Raw genomic sequence first — 26,205 nt, forward strand, 5'->3', positions numbered from 1 at the left:
TCTACCCATTAGATTATGGAGCATGGACCCAACAAAATGGAGACAAATGGTAAACTGTCAATCTCTATGCATGTGTCATATGGAAACAACACAGATTTATTTGTGAAAATAATACTATTAGGGCCAAGACATTTGTCTTGACACTGAACAAAATGTCTGTGGTTTTGAAACACATCCTGGTGAAACCTCTGAAACTGTACTTGTGTATGTTGGAAATGGGTGTTTGTATGAGATCTCTTTGTGATTTTTAACTTACAGACACCACTACTGTGGAGATATATAAACACTCAATATCTGTATTTGTACTTTTACCAAAATTATAGGATACAACTTTAACTATTCAGCTCCCATCACAATCAATTGCTACAATCAACCTACACATCCTATCAGAATTTACTCTCTCCATTGGAATGTATCTTACCTTGGTAAGAAAACTGTTGAAACATGATGACCGGAAACAATGCTAAAACTAATCCAGAAAAACTGACAAAAAACCCTGATTACCATCCATCATGATGCAGAGAAGATCCATCATGTCCTAGAAAGAGTGAAGGATGGAGAACATCATAGGTAGGCTACTTTATTTGGATGGTAACCAACAGCAACAGGGACTTCAAATGGGATGCTACATCCCATAATAAATTTTACTAATTCCTGGTGTATTATGATTGATGTTGATCATTGGTTTATATGTTAGAGTATGGAGGATGGCTAAATGGATTGCTGTTGCAAAAACCTCCTCACATATATAACACTGCTTGGTCACATTTAACACAGGAAGACTAACACAAAGCTTCTCTCAAATCACAGCTGGAATATGACATTCTCTGTTTATAAGCATAAAGGCAAGAGGCAACCATGCCGCCACTCTATGAGAGAGGTGGGTTGATTTTAGTCGTGGGGTGGATTGCAGTTGTGCATTTCACCCCTTCTCTGGGCTGCTTTATGACCTCAGGAATCCCCATTAGGCCTTGACATTTGTGTAGGGAGTTGGGCGGTTAAGCACCCCTTGATCATACCAGCAACTCTTGCATGGCTAAGGTGGGGATCTGCACTGTCTGTACCAGGACCTCCTGCTTCTTGACCAAGGTAGAGGGTGACAGAGGGGACAATCAGTTATTCCCTGATAACGCTGAGGCATTCCTGACCTGGATCGCTGGCCAAGTGGAACACTACCATTGTTAGTGGATTTTGAAAATTTACCAATTCAAGTTATGGCCAGGATGGAAACTGACAGATGGCTAAAGCCAATCACCTCATTATTGTATAAACAGTGGTCCTAAGTGAGACAACCCTTTGAGCTGTCCTGGACCATAGCAGGCTATGACCAGCATCTCTGTCTGAGTGGGACACTCATGCACTCTCAAGTCTGTGATGCCAGAGGGACCGTCGCAGAAAGCTAGCAGTAGGGCCTGGGCTGATACCCCTGCTCCTATTGAGAAATCCAAAGACGTTGAACTTGAGAGGAGATTTTAACAGCTACACCTTTGTATATTTGTGTACATAACTCTGTATATCTATGTTTTTTGTGCTTGTATGCATGCGTGTGTGAATTGATTTAGATACCTCATCGTTAGTATAAGCATCAAAATTTTGAATCCATAGTTCAGCTACTCTTGCAATTTAAGTAAATCCTATTGATTAAGTTCGTAAATGTTAATCATAGATTAAGTGCTGCTTCAATTCTATGATCTATGAAGTATGAATAAATCTTAGACATCATTTAAATATAGACCATTGTCCAAGTCTGAGACTAAGATTGGACCTAGCCCACCTAAACTCCATTAAGAGTGGAAAGCAAAGGGTCCATTCTGAACCTCATTACTCAACAGGAGGGTCTTACGCTTTAAAGCCACCTAACCCAAACCACTCATTTCACAATGGAAGTACTGTGCTGCTGGGTATACTTTTCCCTACACTAGGGCATAGATGGTGGTCACTTCTAATTTTTTTACACTTACCATAAAGGAAAACAATTCCAAGGAATTTTGCAAAATAAATGCGGTTATACAGATGACAGCAACCTTCACCATGGCTGTAATATCGGTATGACCTTGTCATATATACTGAATGGTGTTCATGAACCAAGCAGACACATGAACCCGATATGCAAGGCTGGGTCTTCTGCAGCAGAACTAAATCCTTTCATTACATTGCTGAATTACACTCCTCACCTTGTTAAAGATTTGCCACATAACATACATAAAGAAGATGGATTTGGACAAGTCCATACAGCTTTTTTTAACTAGGTATCTTCTGGCAAAATGTCTTCAAAACTTTGAGTCCATATCATGTTGTCAATGCCTGTCATTCCTTTTGATGAAATGTGGCTTCTGACGAGCTGAAACATCATGCTAATTAAGGATCAGATACAGACAAATGACCTGCAACATCTCTTTGAAGGGTGGCAGACTGGCATATTGTCAAGGTGCAGTTAAATTCAGCAGCTAGCATTTTACAGTGTTGCAACCCTTAATCTGCTTTGCCTAAAGTTAGAGAAAATTTATAAGAAATTATTAAATCAAGTGGGGAAAACTATGATTCCAATGTATTGGAAAAATATTCGTCCTAAGCTTTTGAAAGTCCATGAAAGAGCAATCTGAGTTAGTGGCAATTTCTGTTAATCAGTAGTTTTAGAGTTTTCTTTCGCTTTATTTTCTGTATTTATTTCCTTACATAGAAATATATGTAGTCAGTTCATTTCTCAGTGGAATTTCCCATCACATGTCATTGTATACCTCTTACTTGATCTAATTTTCTGCGACGTATGACATGAAGCAAATATTTAATATGATGAATAAAATATTGCTTGAAAAGGGAAAATTAATATAGGACACTATTCAAAGATATTTTTTCTTCATGAACAACTGTCTTTAGAAAACACTGCATAGCTTAAACCATTTTTAGATTTATAGATAGGAGTAGGTGCTTGATCTAAAACTTGCATAGGGCTTCTTGCAATCTGCTCTGTTACAAGGATGCACAGTACCGTCTCATCAGCAACACTTAACAAGCTATAATAATTTCTCATATTTCCAATATGGTAGTCTGTTTAAAAAATAATAATTAAAAAATCCTTATTAATTAAGAATGTATTTTCTTTTTTCTCTCCAAGACTTAGCGTTTAATTTATTTGAATTTAACTTAATATTTTTTTATGTCAGTTTGTTTTTTCACCGGGAAAATTATTTAATAGATTTTTTAAGACATTGATGTCATTCAGTCAGCAATAGAACTCTGACTTATGCTGACATGATTTTATTTAGACTTTTAATTTGTGCTTCTTCTTCTGTAATTAAAACCTAAAGTTTATCTTCATTAGGCCATGAAACTGTCTGTTATTTAAGTGATGAAAAACATTTAATTTTCAGATAATTACTGTATACCTTGAAAAGATGAGACTGAAGGTTAAGATAGTTTAGACACTTTAAAAGAGCAATAATCACCATGAATTTCTAAATGTTGCTTTCCTAGTAGGAAATGTTATTTATATATATATAATTAGAGAAGGCCATAAGTACACCTGCTGGAACTCACTGACATGAGGCAGGGATCATACCACAGGGTCAGAAAAGTCTCAGCACTTACGCTGATGACATAATTATATTTTCCTTCCTGGTTTCATTGTTTCAATTTTCACCTACCTCATCATTATAGAAAATCTCAGGTAAGACACTGTTCCCACTGGTGCAAGGGAGATGCATGTTGAGCACCTCATCATGTTCTGAGTTTTGTTTCAGTTTCTCTCAGCATCTATAGAGATAAGTTGAACACAGAACTCATAATTCAGAGCTTTCTGGACCCTAGTCAATTCTAGCTAGCCCTTGGACAAATCATTACTAAAAAAAGATAAGTCTAACGTATTAGCAAACTGAGAATCCAATGTAAAGAATCAAGCAGATATATGTATTTCAGATTCTTAAGTATCTAGAACCATGACCATCATGTAATCTAGAAGAATCTATCTATAATTCAACAGCCTCTAATATTTTCCCATAATCTTCGGCTAGTATGAAATGTGAAACTTATTCAGTTAGGCTGTCACTGAGAAGACTGGCATCATTGAGAGAGGGAATGATGCTGCCAGAATTAAGATTGCCTCTGCCACTTTTTTGCACCTCAGTCCTCATCTGATTGTATCTCATAGCATCACAAAATTTCCACAATTTTTTTTCTTTATTCAAGGTAGCACCTAGCTGTGTTCAAAGGATGAAGCAGGATTGTCTAAGAAAAGTAAATCCTGTTTATAAAATCCTACATCTCTTTTAATTTGGAAGGTTATTGGGAAGGTAAAAAGGAGGGAAATAAATTTAAGAGTGATCTACTGCTTTAGGTAACTTCAAGTGCCATGGAGACTGGATTTTAACGTTATTTCTTCCATAAAGCATCAGTGAATGAAATAGTATACGGCTTGTTTGAAATAAATAATGCTTATTCTGTGCATGTAATATCCCTTTTACCTAAAAAAATGTATTAATTATTTGTCTCAGTGATAAAGATAATGTAGTTCATCTTCAAATATTTGGCTTCTTCACTTCGATACATGCATTGAGTGTATTTTATGATGAGAAAAAATGGCAAGAGTCAAAACAGACATCCTCTTTTCATCCTGTTTCATTCTTTTCACCTAGAAGGCATTTGGAACATTTTTGAAAGTCTGCAAGGAAGTAAATAAATGAAAATTACAGGACCACTTAAGCATGTTAAAACTCTATAGAAAAACTATACATTTGGTAGGAAATTGTTCAGATGCAAATATTTGGAAGGAAGGCTAAGATCACTAAAAAAAAAACCAAAATATTTTATCTAAAAGCTAAAATAAGCCAAACACTTTCTACTAGAAGTCACAAATCTAGTAAAGATTTTTGGTAACACAATTTTTAAGTCTGGAGGCAAAAAGATGTTTGAAGTCAAATAGCAAATTCACACAGAATCTTTAAAAAAAAAAAAAAAAAAAACAACAAAAAAACAAAACCAAAAACAAATAGCCTGGTCATTGAAGTTCTCATGCAATTTCTAGCTGCCAAGAAAATTCAGGTTCCTCTGAAATCTCTACAAATATCTCCTGATGACATGAATTTGTGCCCTCTTAGTATTTCAGAAGCCAAAACAGAAATGACTGTTTCAATTCAATATATTATCTATTGAAGTAGTAACTAAAAATTATTATTATTATCCCAAGGATCTGAAACTGGATCACTGAGATGATGATTTTCATGCTCAAAAACTGTTATGGCAAATGAATGTCTTAACAACATATCTGAGTGACAACTTAAAAGGAAATAAATTCAATATCCCTATGATACAGTTAAGGACTCTTACATTCATCAGTAAAGAAGTATCTTGCTCCTCTTCTTCATGAATAAAGAAATTTCTATAATGGCTGACTATTATATTTACATTCATTTACATATTGAGTGATGGGTAAAAAGGAGCAGAAAGGAAAGGTAGAGCCTGTGAAAATTGAAATAGTGAGTCTTATGAGACTTGATTAGGTTCTTATGTGCTACAAGCTGAGTTTGTAATTGTTGGTTGAGACTAGAGAACAGTCCATCACACTTACTGGAAATAAAATGCACTGAACGAAATTTGTCACCCAAGCAGAAAACAAACAAATGGCTGCAGTACCAAAATGGAGGAAAGCCATGGAATATCAAAGAACCTGCTTGCGAGGTAGGTAGGAAATTATTGTGATTCAGCAGTTTCCCATGTATAACACCCTTTCACTCTCAAAGGTTAAAGACACCTTCATGGTACACATTGGTCATCAGGGCATGCCTTATGATGTGGGCCTTTACAATTTCCAGTGAATCCTCACTGCTGGCAGAAATAAGATGATTAAGCTTAAGCTCTGAGTGCAGTAATGTGGAAAAAAACACGATTTCTAAATTCAATGAATCCTGAAAACTTGCTACAACACCACACCTGAAAGAAATATTTTCAAACTCAGTTTGGTATTTTACTTGGATTTAAGTCACAAATAATTCTGTAGCATATGCATACAGCTAGGAGAATTCTGTTTCTCTGTGAGTATATGTCAAAGTTCAGCCTGACAGCCAAATTCTGCTGCAGAGAATAGTTTGGCCTCATGACCAAACTCCCTTGCAGTTCATAACTCCATTATGTTTGTGTAGTAATGACAGCAACTGTTTACCTGTAAAAGTGGTACTAGGAAAGTATTTCAACAGGATAAAACCTTGCCTATGTCTGAAACAAATTCTTGGGTAATTTCTATCCTGGTGTAATACTTATTAGATACCTATGTTCCTTTCATTATTAAAACATGGACTTTAGATGACAGAGCTATGAGTTTATTTATACCACATAGCAGTAAAAGCTGATACCTGTCATCCACTATCTACTTTGTGTTTCTTTCAGATCCATTCTGAAAATCACTATAATGACAGCAAGTAGTCCTCACGGACTGCTGCTTCTAGGTCTTCCTGTAGCTCATGAACCTGTTAAAAATTTAGGTAAAAATACTTAAATGACCCATAGTAAATCACTGAAGGGGATGAGAGGAAGAGAGGAAAGATTGTGATTGTGAAAGATTGTGACAAAAAATAAGGTATTCGTTGTAAAATATATAGATTCTTGTATAGCACAGCTGACAATATTTTTGCATATCCATTGTGATCCATGTAATTAAAGGTCAGTGTTTTGGGGAGACATCATGGATTATATTTATCCAAAATTTTAATGCCTAATATGTTTACTTGTTGATACCATTGACACTCATGTTTTAATTTAGTACCATGATAATCAAAAGCTAACTTTAAAACCCTGCAGTGAATGTAAAAGTTTCAGTGTATCGATGTATCAAAATAATAACTTAGCAAAACCTATACTTAACTGAAATATTTTTGCTGACTATAGTACAGTAAAAAAATTTCTGAACAAAACCAGTGAAGACATCCTGATTTGGAATTTGTGAGTCTAAGCTAGAACCTTGCTAAAAACAGAAGATACAAGACATATTTTACAAACGTATCTTTACAAAAGCATTATGGATTATTTTTTTTTTTTTACATTTTGAGCTATTTAATCAGCACTGAACTATGTTCTCTTTGTATAGATCATATAACAGATGAATGAATGCAAAGAAAAAACAAGCAATTATAGTTTGAGGATAAGCAAATGTTCAACGCATTATATATTTGTGCAATCTTTATTAGTCTGACAAAATATTAGTCATGCATGGGATATATTTTATTTAACACGTGTTTCAAAATTGTTTTCTGTTCAAAATGTGTACTTTCACTCTGAAACACAGCACCACTCCAGTTTGAGGCGAGACAGATATTAGTTGTTCCCATTATCTTTCTTTGTTATTAAGGAATACCAGACAGGATCTAAAGTTAGTTCTGTAATTATGCAAAAAAGTATGTACAAGTAATATATAAAACTACAGGGTTTTTTTTTCTAGAAAATAGTTAAAACAGCATGGATACTTTTTAAATTCAGTTATTTTGAGCAAGAGGAGAAGAGGTTACTGTATTAATTTTAAACTTTCCTACTAGTATGGCTTCGTGTGCTACACATTTTCATGAAAGTCCTAAGGGAACAAAAGTCAGTGTTACTGAAAAATATTTCATCAAAATAAAGCCATATAATGCAGGACATTCAATCTAATATGGTGGAGAATGAAAATGAATGATCACAATTTTATAGACTGACAAAGCTTTTCAAGACAAAGTGAAAATTTTATTAAAAAACAGATAATATTTCAGTATAACAGGGAGTTTATTCCAGATAGTGAAAGTGTCCTGTTAAAGTCTGTCTTTCATAAGTGTTTAATAGACTGTATTGAGATAATTTCCAGTCTGTACTGGAGAAGTGGATTTAAATGCATGGGTAAAGAAATATGCCCAGGATTGTTTTCTATAATAAAAAAGCCATAAAAGCCAACTTTGCTTGGAATGATTGCAAAACATACTTCAGCACACAAAGTTTTGTGCCTTTGGTGGTCACAAGTTCTGCAAAACAATTTTTCATAATTATCAATGAGTCAATATCTCCATAATATTTAATGAAGCACAAAGGACAAGTTGCAGTCAGTAGCAACAGTTACTATTTTTCAGGGACCTTTCTCAGCCTCCTGCTATATTTCACTGTCAAGAGAGATGTTATTTTGTCCTTTGAAATCCAGAACACCAGCTGTATCCTGTACTTCCCCCAAACATTCCTACATAAATGATAAAGTAATCTCAATTTTCATAATTCACACATCTTTTTGTGAAGTTGCCACAAAAAGAATAAGTGTACCTAAGCAGACCACTGGTTTGTAAACTATTGTGACTCTGCTGCAATGACTTTGGCAGCTCTGCCCAGGACAGGAAGCAGGTGATGAAATATGTTAAAGTTCTTGGGGTTTTGGAGTCCATTTTCCCCCGGTAAGATGTTTAGATGCTAACTAGACCTTGCTGAAAAATCGACAGCAACATCTTCCCGGGTGGTGGCCAGCTCACAATCAGTGTGGCTGTAAGATTAACTGTGTGTGATGAACTTAATGTAGTGGGCTTACCAAATCCTGACAGCAGTCATTGTCTAACCCCTGGCCGGAGTTACTGACACTTAGCCTAGCAAGGAATCAGTTTGCAAAGCATTACTATACATGTGCTAGTAACCTAAAATCACAACCTGAAATTTCTACAGCCATGACCACTGATTTATTTTAATAATTGTTCCCTTATATATCTTTTTTCTAAAAATAATGAAAATAACGTGCAGTGCTAACAGAGGTGAAAAATATGGCACTTGCTAGGACTAATTAAATGCATCCATTCATTCAATCAGTACAATGTTTTCTTGAATCCTGACTGGCTTTTTTTTTTCATTTTGCTCCAGCGATACAGCATAAAGAGGTGCTTAAAGATAATACATTTTTCAGTGACCAAATTTCCCCAAAATAAATCTAAAAGTTTTCTTTTGCCCAACCCATATGAAACTGAGATTTCTCTAAATTACAATCCATTATAATTAATCAGTGGAACACTTATGACTTATTATTCAGTCATAGAAAATCCTCTTGCAAGAATTACAGGGGAAAAGTAAGGTTAATTTTCTAGCATTTTATAACACACCATTAAAGAAGGACTACAGCTGAAGCCCGGCTACGTCCTCTTCAAAGACCACTTCCAGGTTAAAACACTGCCAGTGTCAACCTATTTGTGAACTGCAGTCCAATCAATACATATAACCATGCCTTTTTCTTGCCGTGTGCTCCCACTGAGATTTATTTGTAATGTTTCAGCTAAGGAAAAAGAATTTAAATTTCAGCTCTATTCCCAGGTTGTTAGGCATCATCTCTGACCCCTTTTAGTATTTCCCTTCCAAAAAGCAAAATATATTGCATCTTGTAAAACTTAGATCTTTGACAAATGAAAATTCAGAAACTTCTTTCAGAAAGGGTAAAATAAAATTATGAGAAGTGTCCTATCCTTATCATCCCTTATGTTAATAATGAAAGATATTTTTGCACATTCCTAATCTTCTTTTATTTGCTACCTTTTCAAACCTACAGAACATAGAATCCTGCATGATTAATACCAATCAAAAATTCTATAGTACCACTTTATGCTTCACTATAAATACAAGATGCTAGGTAAATATATATATGAAAAAAATTTAATGAAGTTCTGTCTATTTGATAGTTTCACTTTGTTATGTGAGGAAACCTAGACTTAAAACTGTGATTCAGGACCTAATAATTTTAAAATAGTGAACAATCTATGTTAAAAGCATGAAGGCTTTTTCTTCCTTACCAGAGCAGCAGACAAAATATTATAGAATGATAGAATCATAGAATCATTTAGGTTGGAAAAGACCTTTGAGATCATCAAGTCCAACCATTAACCCAGGACTGCCAAGTCCGTCACTAAACCATGTCCCTGAGCACCACATCTATGTGTTTTTTAAACACCTCCAGGGATCGTGATTCCACCACCCCCCTTGGCAGCCTGTTCCAATAACTGACCACCCTTTCAGTGAAGAAATTTTTCCTAATGCCCAGCCTGAACCCCCTCTGGTGTAACTTAAAGTTGCTTCCTTTTGTCCTACCATTTGTTATTTGGGAGAAGAGACCAACACCCACCTGCCTACAGCCTCCTCTCAGGTGGAGACTGGTGAGGTCCCCCCTGAGCCTCCTCTTCTCTAGATTAACAACCCCAGTTCCCTCAGTTGCTCCTCACAAGACTTGTGCTCCAGACCCTTCACCAGCTTTGTTGCCCTTCTCTGGACACGCTCCAGCACCTCTACATCCCTCTTGCAGTGAGGGGCCCAACACTGAACACAGGGTTCTAGGTGCAGCCTCACCAGTGCTGAGTACAGGGGGACAATCACTTCCCCTGTCCTGCTGGCCACACCATTTCTGATACAGGCCAGGATGCTGTTGGCTTTCTTGGCCACCTGGGCACACTGCTGGCTCATGTTCAGCTGGCTGTCAACCAGCACGCCCAAGTCTTTTCCCACCAGGCACTTTCCAGCCACTCTGCCCTAAGTAGAAGTAGTAGCATTCCCCCTGTATTAGTACAGGATGAAGTCCTGCTTGTTTCTGCAGAAAAATGCTCAAAGGTCTGAGTATTCTAGGGTCACATAACAACTTTGTTAATCATATCTTAATATATAGATTTCTGAAATAATGATTGGATGAAAAGTCAGTGTTAAAAAAAATACACACAAAGAAATAAGGTTTTCTGGTATGATTTGTTCATACCCCAACTTATTTACACAAGCAACATGGAAGAATGCTTCTCACACGGCTAGTGATTTATGATTTCCTTGTAGGTGGCGTTACACTTGTATCCTTAATCTCTAATGTGCTCCAAACACTTTGGCTGGCTCTGGCAACATGCTTTAGAAGCAGGTATCTGCCTGCCAGATTAGTCATATCTCTGTGAAAATGTGAATCAAACAAGTGTATAAACACCAAAAAAAGCATATTTTTTTCAAAAAACAGTATTTTCCATGTTATAAGTAATATTATTAAAATGGAACTTTTATTAATCATAATTTGAACTGCATTTATTTTATTGATCTGGCAAAATAATAACATAATCATTCCTAGAGCAAGATGGAGACCACAGCAAAGTGGATGAGTGTTCAGAAAGTAGATTATCAGAGGTGGCAATATAATCAATGAGTTTCTTTCTTGAGCCATTACATATTTGTGCCACAATAGGACAGCAAGTACATGTGGACAGGCTTGCCTTCTCTGCTCTTTCTTCTCTTTATATATATGAACCAACCAGGGTCCAGTCCCTTATCCTTAGTCAATTTAGCCTATATATTAAGAAGCTTTGAATTAGCCTTCAGTAGTCCAATAAAATTAGATCTGTTTTCACCCAGATTTTTTTCATGGGCATTTCTATTTATCAGTAAGCTATTGGTAGGTGATAGGTTGACATATCAACAATCCTTTCCTTAATTATCACCAGCATAGCCAATATATCCAACTTTGAAAGCACAGGCAATGATTAACCTATTATTTTCCCTCCTGCACAATCTAGTCACTTCCAAGTAAATTTCTTAATATTCACAGTCATCAGGGTGGAACAATCAAAACCACTTTGGCCTGGTATGAGATGCCAAAACAGTACAGCTTCACAATATGAAAACAACACTTCAGGAAACACGAGGAAAACAGAAATGGAAAAATACCACTATCTGTGTATTTCCCTCTTACAGGCAATTTAATCCTAATAACAGTTTTGCACCTGCATTTATTTGAAGACACAGTGTGTTTTACTTGGACATCTAAATACAGCAAATCAGGCTATTGAACATGTAAGTTACATCAGTTATAGGCACCAAAATGAATCCATGTTTATATCCAAATTTGTTAGTCTCTACTAACTCCTATCCAGAACGTAAAATTTACTTTCTATTAAAAAAAAAAAAAAAATCCACCAACATATATATATTAAAATACAAAACAGAGTTAATTTCCTAAACATACCAAAGCTCACTTCAGGTAAATTCTTAATAATGGTAATTATCAAAATAGCTAGCTTCAGCTGGTAACTATAACACTGGCAAAAATAAAGTTGTTTATAGGTTGCCTCACGTAGATGGTAAAATGCAATGTTTCTTTATCTCTCCTTCTGCTCCTGTCCATTATCATTTATTCATTCCTTTCTTTTCCTTACCTAAAAAATGGCAAAAGAAACAGTGTGATATTGTACACACACAGTCTCCTTCCTTTTTTGATCACTGAAACAAGTGGGAGATATTCTGTGGTAAACATTAGCGGTACAATATGACAGCACTAAATATTGGTGCAATGTTAAATTAACTACTGTATTCTGTGACTCTGATGTTCAGGTCTCTATGCATTCTTCTTGTAGGTTCAGTAATGCAAAGATCTTAAAAAAGAAAAAGCTATTGCAGTACTTGAAAAATTCATTGCTACTACATAGTTTCATTTCTTGGATTTAACAGATTTGGAGACAAAAATGATGAAAAAAGTCAAGCTTGAAAAAAATAATCTCAGCCGGTCTGCTGCTCGAAAAGGCAAAATTTTTATTGCACAAGGAACATATTACTTGAGACACTGTATCAGGCCCACAGACATCTGTACCAGTAAAAGATATTAAGTCTCCCAAATACACCGTAGCACAGACAAGATCCTAAACCAATTCAAGCTGTCAATTCAAGCTGTCAGAAATCTACACTCACTCATCATTTAAATGGAATTGAATAGCAAAAGCAATTGATATTAGCACAGTCTTAGAATAAACATTTGAAATAAATTGTGTACAGTACACCAGTACTCTTGCTTATTAATTCAATATGTGAACCACTACTGTCACGGTCCACTCAGTGGACTCATGATGGTTCATTTAATATTATCTTGAAGTGCAAAAATCAAGGCGACCATGCAAAGGGGTTATGCTTTGATCAAACAGCACAACTTTATTGTTTGCCCATAAAGCAGTGTGAGATAGAGTGACAGGAAGGGAAGAAAAGGTAAAGTAAAAAGAAAAAAAAAGATAAAAGAGGATTATAGGTACCACCACAGGTCCAAGGCATCCCTATGGTCCCAGCGCCAGGCAGCGTCCCACCTGTCCTTCCAATAGTCATGATCCTTGGTGGAGAAGATCTCCAGAGCTCGGTTGCTAAGGACCCATCTTTTTATGCCAAGCGACACACCTTGTTCCTCCTCTGGTCCATGGATTGTTGCCAGTTTCCACCTTCTCGAGCAAGGTTACCACACATGTCCAAAGAGGAGTGCCTGAGGCGTGGTTTGCCTTAGAGGAGGGTAGCTTCAGACCAGGAGGTGTGGTTTTGTATTTTAATGATATTATAATGAAGAAAGTTCACCTGAAGTTCAAGTTTTTCTGGTTTGTTGCTACGACAGTGGTTGTGATCCATCTTCTGGACAGTGGTTATGCGGCCTTATTGTAGTTGTTCCTTTCAGTCTGAGGTAGCAGGGAATGACATAGTACTCCTCATACCATGCAGTTCTCCTTCTCAGGGTGTTTGTGTCTTGGTGCCCATGAGGACCGCATTCCATCTCCAGGTCTCTGTTGGCAATGTTGAGACAATATCGTTCTCTTTCGACTGACTCTTACAACTACTTATATATTTTTAAGCAGCATGGATCCGGACAAAACTTTTTTGAGTTTATGATCATCTAAAACCAGAGTTCAATGTTTCAACAACAGAAAAAAAATTTCTACTTGCATTTCTCTGTTCCTTCTGATGGATCCCAGCTATGAAATACTGCTTCTTCTGAGATCAGTACTAGTCAGATGAGGTTTCTCCTGTAGTCTATGGGGCAGTTTTAATAAACACTGTAGTTAGAGCTGCTACAGAGAAAAAGCAGCACTGATAATCACAAATAAGTATCAGCACAGGTTCAGACTTTTTGAAAGAGTCACTGCATAAATAAGGGAGACCAATTTGTCATGATCTACCCTGAATCCAAAGTGGTATTAGTGAAATTTAATATATGGTATGATACAATACAACAAAAAAGTCTATGGAATGTTTTTTTCTGATATTTAACAGGCTAGATCTGTATTTGAAAATTATTCAAAAATAAAGTAATAACTAAGAGCTGTCTCAGCAGCTCTGGTGCAGTCTTTATTCTACTTGTTCACTTATAAATGATCTGAGAAAGTGAAGAAAAAAAACAAACAAAAAAAAGAGGTGACATCCTGCTCCTAATTCAGATTGGGAAAGATTTGGCTTTTCAGCTAAAACAGATGTTTAATTCTGTAACCATCTGTCCTTCTCTCCCCTGATCACTTAAGACAACCTGATTTTTTGTACGAGGACAACAGTAGAGATGCAGCAACCTTGCCCCATGCACTAGCCTGTGTCTTTAATTGTTACCATCTGCCAAGCACATTATTTGATGTAAAGATTCACTACAAGGGAGAAGACAATGGAAAATTTCATTAGTGCAATTTTCTTGCAGTTCTCATAATTTCTCTGAGGTAACACCAGATGTCCATTAAAGCTGTTTTTTCCAGTATACTTTCAGATACATGAGTGGCACAAACCGCACTGTGATTAGAGCTGTGTATGTAATAGCTACCAGGACTCGATGTGTCTACCAAGGCTTCTTTTTAAAATACATATGTAATACTTGAAAGTAAAGGTCTCATCCTCTGTGGGTATAAGCCAGCATTATTCTTCAACAGAATTGAAATAGATTACTTGGCTGCACTGTTTCTCTGCTTGAGTCAGTTCTTTATTTTTTTCACCTATGTGATGTATGTCAGATTCTGGACTGACAGAAATGACATTATAATCGGCAATCACAAAACAAATTTGTCCAGTATCTGCAGACTGTTGCTTTGTTAAAGGAACACAAACAAACAAACAAAACCCCAAAAAAACCACAAGAATGGCTACACTATTGGTGAAATGAAGGAATCAGTTAAAGTCAAATAGGCCAGATTCCCAAAACTGCAAGTATTTGGGACATGGTGATGACACTGGGCTACAAACATATGTTGAAAAAACACCTATTCTAACAATGTGAAGTTAGAAACAGGTAGTTTACCTTCCAATTGGCATGAGCCTTATTATCTAATTGTCAGTGAACAGCTAATATAAATGACATATCTAAGTAATATAATGATATAATAAGTTAAAGCAAATGTACTTTAAAATAAATGTATGTAATAAATATTCTTGAAAGAAGCATAGAAATTTATTTTCTGTTGTCTCAGGCTACACTTATCGGTACTTTTTCCTACATATTTTCTCCCAGCTTTACCATTAGATCTTCTAATGTACTTCATATTTAGTTCTTAATAGGATAAACATTTATAAAACTGAACAACCATTTCACCTCTTCAAGATACACAAATTAATAATAGTACTATATTTTTGTAAAGAAATGAAAATTACAATTCTATTAAGCTTTATTTTCAGATAGTGAGAATGATTATAGAATAATTCACCCTGGCTTCATGAAACCTGACATTTATTTAATTATTTTGTGGGAACTTGAACACTGAGTGTGTTTTTCTGTTTCGTTTTGATGGAAGAAGGTTTTTTTGGTTGGTTGGTTGTTTTGTTGTGTATTTTTTTGTTTTTAAGGAACACATATTGTGTAGCCAAGTGCTATAAAAATGTTTCAGCACTTACTCAATAATGAGCTGTTTACATTTTGGAAGGTGTCAAGAGTATGAAACGTCTGTGGGATTTACAGTCTGTATTTGGGTGTGCCAGATGGGATAGAGTACTGAAATACCTGATCAGGGATAAAATACTCGAAAACATTTCACAGGCATATAGAAATGTGTTTTAGCTGGGAAGACACAACTTTTAAAATATTAAATTATGTACACAACAAAAAATTCAAACCAAAACCAAACAGTTTCAAGATCAGAGAAACACTTGGCTTAAAGTGAGAAACTTAGATCTAATTGGCACAGAATTATGAGAGTGTAAATTATAAATCCCAGAGAATCTGTAAAGTACCAGATAAGCAATCAAACTGCAAAACATCTCCTTTTTGTCCTTTCCATCCCTCTTGGAAACATAGGAAGCAATATGGAAAGGAAGTAGACATCTAAAAAGAAAACAAAAACCAGAACCAAAACTGTTACAGCTTCTTGTGGGTTCTTAGAACTATGTTTAAGCAGCACAATCTAACCTCTTCAGTGATTTCAACAAGAACAAGAAGTCACCTTATCTTAATGTTACTGAAAGCAACTACTCCAGATCTAAGCTGAGTATCTCTTCTCTTCACAATTCCCTCAAAGTTCAATTTATTATGTTAAACTATTGTAAATCGTGTGAAACTTTTTTCTTTTTTAATAAAAAAATGCATCAGGTTTCAATAAGCTGAACAGACGTTCATTCTCAATCAAAGAATATCTGCATCATTTTCCAATGTTCTGAATTGTCTGTATGATAGGACAGGAGAACCAATGTGTTATGATATTAAGAAAAAAAAAAAAAAAAGTGATTCAAAAAGCCTGAAGAATTACTACTACATACCAAAGACCTAACTTTACCTCTTGTTTATTTGTACCAATGAAGTATGGAAAATTGGTTTGGGGTGCCAGTAAACTGCAATGCCTAATATTTCTGTACCACAAAATGGTAAGATTCAGTTTGCAAAAAATGCTTGGATCTCAGTAAAAAGGGTAATACCCACACTGAAGCTGTTATGTAAGAAAAGTCAGGTTTGCACTGATTACTCGTTGAATACTGAAAGTACTTCTACCCTTCACTTGATACTTCTGACGGAGTAGAGCAGTAAGCAATATTATTTTGGCATAAGCCCCCTTTCTTGACTGTCTCATGGGTGATCTGACAAAATAAATTGCTGAAGTCGCTGTTGAACTTCTTCTCTAAACTACCTAACAAGTCAGAAAGATCTTCATTAATTCAGTCCTATTGTACTGAGTGACTTAGTTTGGGTTCCTGATTTTAAAAATAACACAGCAAAGAAATTGAGACTTTCCTTTTGTTGAAAACTCTTTTTATTTCCTTACTCAGTCATGAATTTTTGCCCACAAGTCTACAATCTCATTTCATCTAGAAAGTTTATTAATCAGGTTCAGGCTGATTTAATTTTTATGTTGCAATGCTTTTATTTTATTTGTCTGATGCAAAGATAAGATTCTCTCTTTTCAAATGAATTGCAAGTATTTCCAATTTTCAATTAAAAAAATTAAAGAATAGATTCTTCATTATAAATCACACCTCACAAAAACAAATTGCTATTTCTATATGTTGGTGCCTGTTAAGAGTTGCAATATCCTGTAAGTATGATCTTGGTATGCTCCTTTAGTGCAAAAGATGGAGCAGTTTATAATTAATATTTTACTCTTTTTTTCTCCCCTGTTACTCTTCTAAGCTACCATCATCCTTTTCAGAGATAACGGACACAGGAGCAGAGAACAGTGAAGGACTGACCATGTCAAAATTAACACAGTAGCTGCAGAAGAGGGATAAAATGGTGCCAGGGAGCCAATGTCTGCACTACATCTATATTTTCAGCTTGGTCTGGTCCCAAGGAGAACATTAGCTGTGCATCTTCTAGTTTAGTTTGATCCTACAGAATCCAATCTGAAAACTTAAGGACCTACACTATAATAAAAACCTGAGACCAACAGGTTGACGTAGTTGAAAACCTCCTCATATCAAGTAAAGCACTAGTATAAATGTATCTGTACAATGCCATACAAGATGGTTTGTCAGTTCCTTGATACGCCATATGTCAACATTCAGGTTTTATTACTTGATTGGCTAAAACAGTTTAGACAAAAAAAGAATGGAGGTAAAACATCAGGAAGTTGAAAATTTACATGAGTATTTTGGACTTTTCAGCTGCCATTACCCCACAGCCTGGTTCTGACACACGTATCCTCAAACATACTCTACTGTTCCTCCTTTACATTTTTTTAAATTTAATAATTTATTTCTTGCCATGTTGACTGCAAATTTTAAATAATGTCTGAATCTGTGTTAATGGTATGTATTTTTTTTTTAAAAAAGACCAGTTTTATCCTCCCCATAGGTTGCCATGAATCATATGCTTTGCCATTGACCGTGGACTGTTACCTGTACCACAAAGAATCATTCATTTAAGAAGTTATATAAACCATTCAAGGAGTGGAGGAGTTTCATAATTTTTTTAATATATTTCAAAAGGACCTGGATGAGGCAGGGGACTTAGTGACAAATTACATGGAAACAGCTGAGGTACTTACCATTTTCTTTGCCTCGGTCTCTACCAGTATAACCAGCTTCCAAGAATACCAGGTTCATGAGACCAAAGGTAAAGTCTGGAGTTAATAATTCCCTTTAATAGAAAAGGACCGGGTGAGGGAGTACCTAAAGAAACTGGAAATACACTGTTCCGTAGGACCTGTCATGTTGCACCCACAAGTCCTGGCAGAGCTTCTTGACATCACCGTAAGGCCTTTCTTAACTATCTTTGAAAGGTCATGGAGATTCAGAGAGTTTCTGAAGACTGAGAGAGTAAATATCACTTCAGTGTTCAAAAATGACAAGAAGGAAGATCCAGCAAACCACTGGCCAGTCAGTCTTACCTCAGTCATTGGGAAGGCAATAGAAAAAAATTCCCTAGAAACCATTTCAAAACAATAAGGACGAGAGAGTGATTGGAAATAGACAGTATAGATTTACAAAGCTAGAATCATGCTAGCCAACCTGATAGCCTTCTACAATGAGTTGACTAGCTGGGTGGATGAGAGGAAAGCATGAATACTAGCTTGAATTTAGCAAGGCTTTTGTCATTATCTCCTGTAACATCCTCACAGACAATTTGACAATGTACAGGTTAGGTAAATGGACAGTAAGGTGTCCATAAGACTGACTGAAGACACAGATCCAGACAGTTGTTATCAGTACCACAATGTCCAGTTGAATGCCATCCCTGTGTGCCAGGGATCGATACTGAGGCTAATACTATTCAATATCTTTTTTAATGACCTGTCTGCTGTGATGGAGTATTCGCTTAGCAAGATTGTAGGTGAAATAAAACTGGGAGGAACAGTTAATAAACCAGATGGTTGTGCTGTCATTCAGAGGGAATCTGAGAGACTGGGAAAATGGGGTGAGAGGAATCTCATGAAGTTCAACGAAACAAAAATGCCAGGTCCTATGTCTGGGGCAGAATAAGCCTAGGCACCACTACACACTGAGAACTTACTGTCTGGAAAGCAGCTCTGCAAGAAAGGACCTTGAAGTCCTGTTGGATAAAAAGCTGCCAATGAGCCAGCAATGCACCTTGAAGGCAAACGGTATGTTGGGTTGCATTAGGGAAAGCCTGACCAGCAGGCTGAGGGAGTCCCCTGGACTCAGCACTGGCAAGGCTGCATCTACAGAGTGCTGTGCCCAGCTGGGGGCTCCCCAGTACAAGACAGATACGAACTTACTGTAGCAAGTTCAGTGAAAGGACACAAAGTTATTAAGGGACTGGAACATCTTTCATATGAGGAAAGGTTCAAGAAAAGGATCAGGAGCATCTTATCAATGTGTGTACGTACCTGATGGGACGCAATGAAGAAGACAGAACCAGGCTCAACTCAGTAATGCCCAGTGACAGCTAAGAGGCAATGGGCACAAACTGAAACATGACGTTTCATCTAAACACAGGAAAAGAGTTTTCTGCCTTCAAAGTGGACAAACACCTGAGCTGTTGACCAGAGAGGCTATAGAGTCTCTGCAGATGCTCAAAACCTGACTGTATGTGGTCCTCAGCAACCTGCTATAGCTGACATTACTTGAGCCAGGGGCTTGGATTAGGTGACCTCAAGAACTCCCTGTCAAAACCTCAACATTTCTGTGGTTCTGTGTGATTCTGTTGATAATGTGAGCTGGAGCTATTTAGATTTTAAAATGTTGAGTTGCAGGAAAATATTGAGCAAAGTACTTGAAGAGCAATCCTGAAACAAAGATCCATTCACTCTCAGAAGAGGAGCTCATATAGCAAACTCAAGACAGAAAAACATATTTATACAGCCCAATTATAAGCCCTTTAATGTTACAGTTCATAATGGAAGTGCTGGCATAACCTTTACAAGAACTCTGAGAAAGCATTAGTATAATTAAGATAAAAAAGATGACAATGAATCAAAGTTGAAAGAACTGTTTATGTTTCTGCAGAAAGGGAGAGACAGGTCTAACAGGTTAGAAGCATCACTGTCCTTGTGTATGACAGAAAATGCACGGCAATAGACAGGCTCATTTTATGATGCACAACATAAAAATAAATAAATAAAACCGGATGTTAAGGGAAATAGATTTCATGCCTTCTGCACTTCAAGAAACAAAAGGCTTGTTGGAAGCATTAATGAAAATTCACTACAGTATACAAAAATGTAGAATCTGCAGTGATTCTGAGATATTTCTCAATATTTTATGCTCAAGTATCTTGTACCTAGATTAATATTTTAGCAAGAATGGACATTCTCAGGATGCAGTAGGAAAGAGACTATCTAGACATTTTACTCAGAATCCATTTTGGCTAAAATTATTGAAATATTTCCTGTGTTTTAGCCACTGAAATGATATTGGCTAGGGTAACAAAAAATACAACAAAAATTTTCACAAAATAAGGAAGAGGTATAAACAGCCATGTAAAAAAAGAAAAATATATTTATATTTGTTTGATTTAGCTTTAAATATTTTGATTTCTCTAGGTTATGTTATCTAATAAACATATAGTAGATAAACTCAGAGTTGACCTAAGAGCATAGAAGACATTCCAACTTTTGACAAACACTGATTATTTCATTTATTTTACAAGTTTCATAACACATTTTCAATGCTATCTTGTGCTTGTTGCCATCTCAAGAAACCATTCATGTAGTTGATGTCCATGGTGTAGAGGTATAATTCTGGGATAACAAAGAATAAATCATATCATCCACCTTTTAAAAGTTGTTTTTCAGATGTTATTCATTGTGAGCTTTTTATTTCACCAAGTTGTTTAGGGTTCTTATAAGAATTTGTTTTGCTGTTTATTTATCATATTAAGATGTTGTGGGCAGGTTTCCTTTATGTTATTACTTAAGTCCAAATAAATCAATCTCAGCAAATCAGAAGTATTAGGGAGAAACACCAAGCAGATATTTACCTTTAACAAAAATGATCTATCGCCTTTACCATATTTTTAGTATTCATTACTGATTCCAAGGTAACACCAGCTCCATAACCTAGGTGATACTATTCATGTCCTTTCTTAAAAATGGTGAGATCCATAGAAATTTTTAGAGCTGAATAAATTGATTATTTTTGGAATCTGTGGTCCTTAGGTAATCATAATCATTAATCATACTTACCAAAAATGTTAGTTTGTTTTGTGGGGTTCTTTTATTTATTTACTTCTAGTAACATCAGCAGAAAGGGAAAGTTCCAGAAGGCCAAATTCCAGCTTGGGTAATGGACTCATTTCTGAATGTCTGGTTACCTCTTTCACTCTGAGTGACCTCCTGACATGTTAGCTAAGCTGCTAAACTAGAGTTCTGAAGTTACGAGTAATTCAGTCTTGTTAATCTTAAAAACAAGTCTCATGACCATTATTTGGGCCATCTCATGTTACCAGTACAGACAATTTAGTACCCTAGGGTGCATTGCAACGCTCCCACTGCTGACTTTCAGCTATATGGTAGATGACAGTCCTTTCATATTGGGAGTGCCTTTGTGACCATGAGCTTATAATGCTGCCACCAGTAAGCACTCAGCACTGCGGTCCTCTGCAGGCTACGGTACAGCAGCATGAATGCTTTGTTCTCTTCAATTTCTATCTAGCTGCCCAAGCCTTTGCTTTCTAATTGTAATGGGTTCTAGAGTTTCATAAAGCTTCCCCTGTTTCACAAGACAGATACAGGTCTCTGCTGATCATTCAGTTTCCTACTAGCAGTGCGTAAAAACATATGTATAGTTCAGAACTTTTTTTTACTGCCTTGGGAGTGAGGAGGATGTGATTATGTCTGAAGCTAACAGGCTTCTAGAGAGGTATCCTCTGATGAGACATAGGTTGCTTAAATTTCAGATGTTTGGCTTTAATTTATCCGCTGTTGCTACTACTGTATAAAAAAAAAAACCACCAAAACCAAACAAAACAAAATCTGGCCTAAAAGAAGATGTAAAGCCCTAAAAACACTGTACAACAACTGTTAAAAACTTTCAGACACATTTAGTAATAAATATATTAGGAAAAAAAATTCTAAAATCTCTTTCAACAATCATCCAACCAAAAACTCTTACAGTTAGCTTTTTGAAGGCACATGTATTCATAAAATGTGACCTTTGTTCCTCATGGAAATACAAGTGGTGCTACCATATCTAATGCAATATAATTTGAAACACATTTTTAAATCTTTCACTATTTAGATCAGAGTATTGCTAAGCACATTTCAGGTAATGTAGAAGTAAAGCTTTATATTAAAAAAATTTAGAAGGTACTACAACTCTTAGATAATAACAAAACTGGACAGCTGTTTAACAGCTATTAGTAAGAAATTCAAATTCACTGTTCTGCTACATATAGCATAGTGTGAGTACAGTACTTGACTATGCAGCATAAATAAACCTTATAGTTAATGTTCATCAGGAATATTAATCTCAGCCTTGCCAGAAATTTCTAAATTATTGCCAATTAACAGACTTTTAATTATTTATTCTGGTACTGAAAAATAAAAACCACCACACATTTAGCGACACACCCCGGCTCCTCTCCAGATACTTGCCTCCCCCTTTCCAGCATGTCTCCCCATCACATGCTGCACTCAGTACCCCTGGTGTGGTGGTGGAAGGCTCAGTGCACTAGGGTCAGTGCATGGTACCTCTTGCTCAATTGCTCTGGTATGGTCTCCACTGGCCACAGCTATACCTCCTTTTGCATTTCTTTTTGTCCTGCTCTGGTGGCTTCTTTTCTCCTGTCTGGACTGGAGAAGCCATTTTAGCTTCAGACCTGCTCAGAGCAGTTAGCTCTGCTGTCCTGCTCAAGTGGCTACTTTTGCTTCAGCATTTATCCTGCTCTGTCATCACTCCCACCCTGGCAACCTTCAGGTTCCTCTGCTACTCCTTCTCCATTTTCTTTACTGCCCTATCATGGCCTCTTGTGTTCCATCCCATTCCTTAGTGTCTTTCTGTCCTGCTCTGGCATTTTTTCTCAGTAATTACCACCCTTTCTTAAGTTTTGCAGAGGCACCACAGACTCCTCTGGCTGTCACAGTTTTGGTGTGCCACGTATCTGTTTTGTCCATTGTGGAGCCACTGGACCAAGCTGTGGCCAGTGTGGGACAGCCCCAGCCTCCTCCGCTCCTACAGAGGCCAGCCACCCCTGCAGGCAGCCCGCCACTGCCAGCAGCCCGTTGTCCAGATTCCTCTTCCCTATGTAAATACACAGGTTGGGGCAAACCACCCCAATGGTGTATCCTGGGGAGGGGGATGGAGGGTACACAGGCAGGCAAAGTGCTGAATGGAGAACAAAAAAATAAAATGGAAATCATATGCAACATTTTCCTAAAAACAGAAAATCACTGTCGTGTTTGTTATAAAAGATTTTTTATCTTAATACTTCTTAATCAGTATTGAAGAATATGGACTTCAACATACATTATACAACACTTTTTTTCTCCAAATGAAAAAACACAATGGAAACTTATTTGATGTTTGCATTAACCACACTTAAGAATACCTTCAGTTATAGGGCAATAGGATCTTCAAAACTTAAACTTCTCTAAACTTAAAACTTAAAATTCTCTAAAACTAAAGTTATAAAAAACTGCATTGAGGAAACTGAGAAGATACATAAAATGTCATTGTCAATTTTGCATGTTTTTCTCAGTTTTGTGAACATTAATTCCATAAAAATAGATCTGAAAGATACCTTTTGGAGTCAGCACAAATGGATGTTTGGATTACCTTACTTGGGAAAAGGCTAATAGAAGATATATGAGAGGCTTTCTTAAGAGGGGAGATGCGAAAAAGCAAGGTGTACAGTCAGATTAACAAATTACAAAAAGAACCACTACAACCTAAAATCAGTTTTACAGAGAAATCCATTGTTACTCTTATTTACTTTGTCTAAACAAGTCAAAGAATTATTCTATTAAACTAAAAAAAAAAAAATAGAAAGTAAAAACAACAGATCTAATTGGACACCATATCTTGACAGCTACATGAATCCATTTAGTGATAAGAGCTCCTGTTAGACCAAAGACCATAGTGGTTTTCCACATAAGATTAGGTATTTACATCCAGAAGGTACCAAAGAATATTTACAGCTTTTTTTTGAAGGACAAAATTTGATCATCAATTGACTAGGTTTAAAAAGCAACTTCTCTCTAGTTTTCTCAGAGGTGTTTCTGAAACTTCTTGGCACACATTCCCTAAGATCCTTCTAGTGTTTTCTATACATCATGTAGCTGACCTTATTCTTTTTAAATATATATATGGAAACTGGGGAAATTAATAAAGAAATATACTCTTAAAAAATCATGGGCTTTTTGTCCTTTACAGAAAGATCTGCCTGACTTGCATATTTTAAAACAGGCAGAATCAATAGGCTTGGATTCTGAAATACACAGACCTCACTCAAAGTAATGGTACAAGTAATGGCAAACTTACTGTAAGTATACTTGATTATAATAGTAGTATAGAAGTGGAGAAACCAAAATATCTTTATTATGAAATTCAAAACAACTTGGAGAGAGAGAGAGGGAAAAAAGAGAAATGGGGGAGAGGGGAGGGGGGGAAGGGAAAGAGGGAAAGAAAGACAGGCATTCAGAAAAAAAGGTTTAAAATAGCCTGGAGACAGTTTTCTGGTTGTCTGTCATAATGGTGAACAAGGACTTAGATGATTTCACTGTTCTATGTTTTATTTAGTTCATATTGACAGTGATGTGTTATGAAAAGGGTAACTTGTAACCTAAGGCCCCAGTGAGATGCCTTAATTCAAAAGGCGCGTAGGTTGGTGTGTGCAGGATGAAAAAGCTTTCTCTCAGTTTAGCACAGAAAACATTGTCGCTGTGAGGCTGATGGAGCCTGGCAATACTTGCCTGAGGAGACAGGCATCACTTTTTCCAAAATCTCTAGGACCAAGCAAACACACTAGAGGGCCACATTTCCAGCAGATGTTGTCATAAATGCACTGCTAGACTGGGAACTGGGAGGTATGGCTGAGAAATCTGCTTCAACAACGTGCTGTGGAACAAGCTCTATTTTTATTTTTTTTTTAATTGTCTTTGGAAAAAACTCAACAAAACTGTGGATGAAAATAGAGAGGTCCAGACACAAAGTTAAACAATCTTATACCCTGAACACTAGTCTTTTTCTAAGCAGCATGGAAGGGATACAAAGGACAAAAAGCTCATAAAAAAAATAATGAAAAAATATCTAAGACACAATGTATATTTAAGCATATTTAGACCACAGTTGGGCTCAAGATTTAGGATCTTGGCTTTGTAGTGTTCGCTCTTTAATTAGGTTTGACTTACCTGCATTGAGCTTTTATACCTCATCAGTGGTACTGAAGCACAGACTACTAGGAAATTAAAAGCACTGCCATCACTTTAGCCCAAAGAAAAACAAGCAGATCTCTTCATCTTGGTTTCTGCAGTGAAAGGAACTTTACTGTGATAAGTTCTGCAATCCGTCTTATTAGATCTTAATTGAGAAAACAGTAACCAAACAGCTATAGGAAACAAGTTATTCTTTTCTGAGTTAGGTTTCACATCATTAGCAAACTGCGGTAAGGTAATTTACTCTATTGTTGCCTTGTCACGTTTTTTTTCCCTACCCCTGAATACAATATAAACATAAACACTTTCATGAGTGTGAGAGTAAGCCTTCCTGTTCTGCAGCTACCAGGCAAGGATCCTTCAAGATCTCTAAATTAAGGCAGCAGAAAAAAAAAAAAATATTATTAATTTGGAAGTTCCACTTTGTTTTGGTTTACAAACATAAATATAATAGAATTGCTGCTACTTTATTCAGAACATAGACTAAACCAAGATTTTGAAATAAGCAGTCTAAAATAAATTATCCTGTAAATCCAAAGCACAGGATAACACCTGGCTGTTCAGAATGAGCTATCCTGATTCCAGGATTCATGAGAATTATTTTCCTATGACTGTCTCTGGAATATACCTCTAAGTTGCCTGTAAGTATCTGTTAATGCAGGAAATTCTCATGCAATCATGATGCAGCACTCTTATCTTCAAAACTATAGGATTTGCATGAATATTAGATGTCAAA

The sequence above is a fragment of the Falco naumanni genome, chromosome Z (genome assembly GCF_017639655.2).
Source record: "Falco naumanni isolate bFalNau1 chromosome Z, bFalNau1.pat, whole genome shotgun sequence".
Lineage (NCBI taxonomy): Eukaryota > Metazoa > Chordata > Aves > Falconiformes > Falconidae > Falco > Falco naumanni.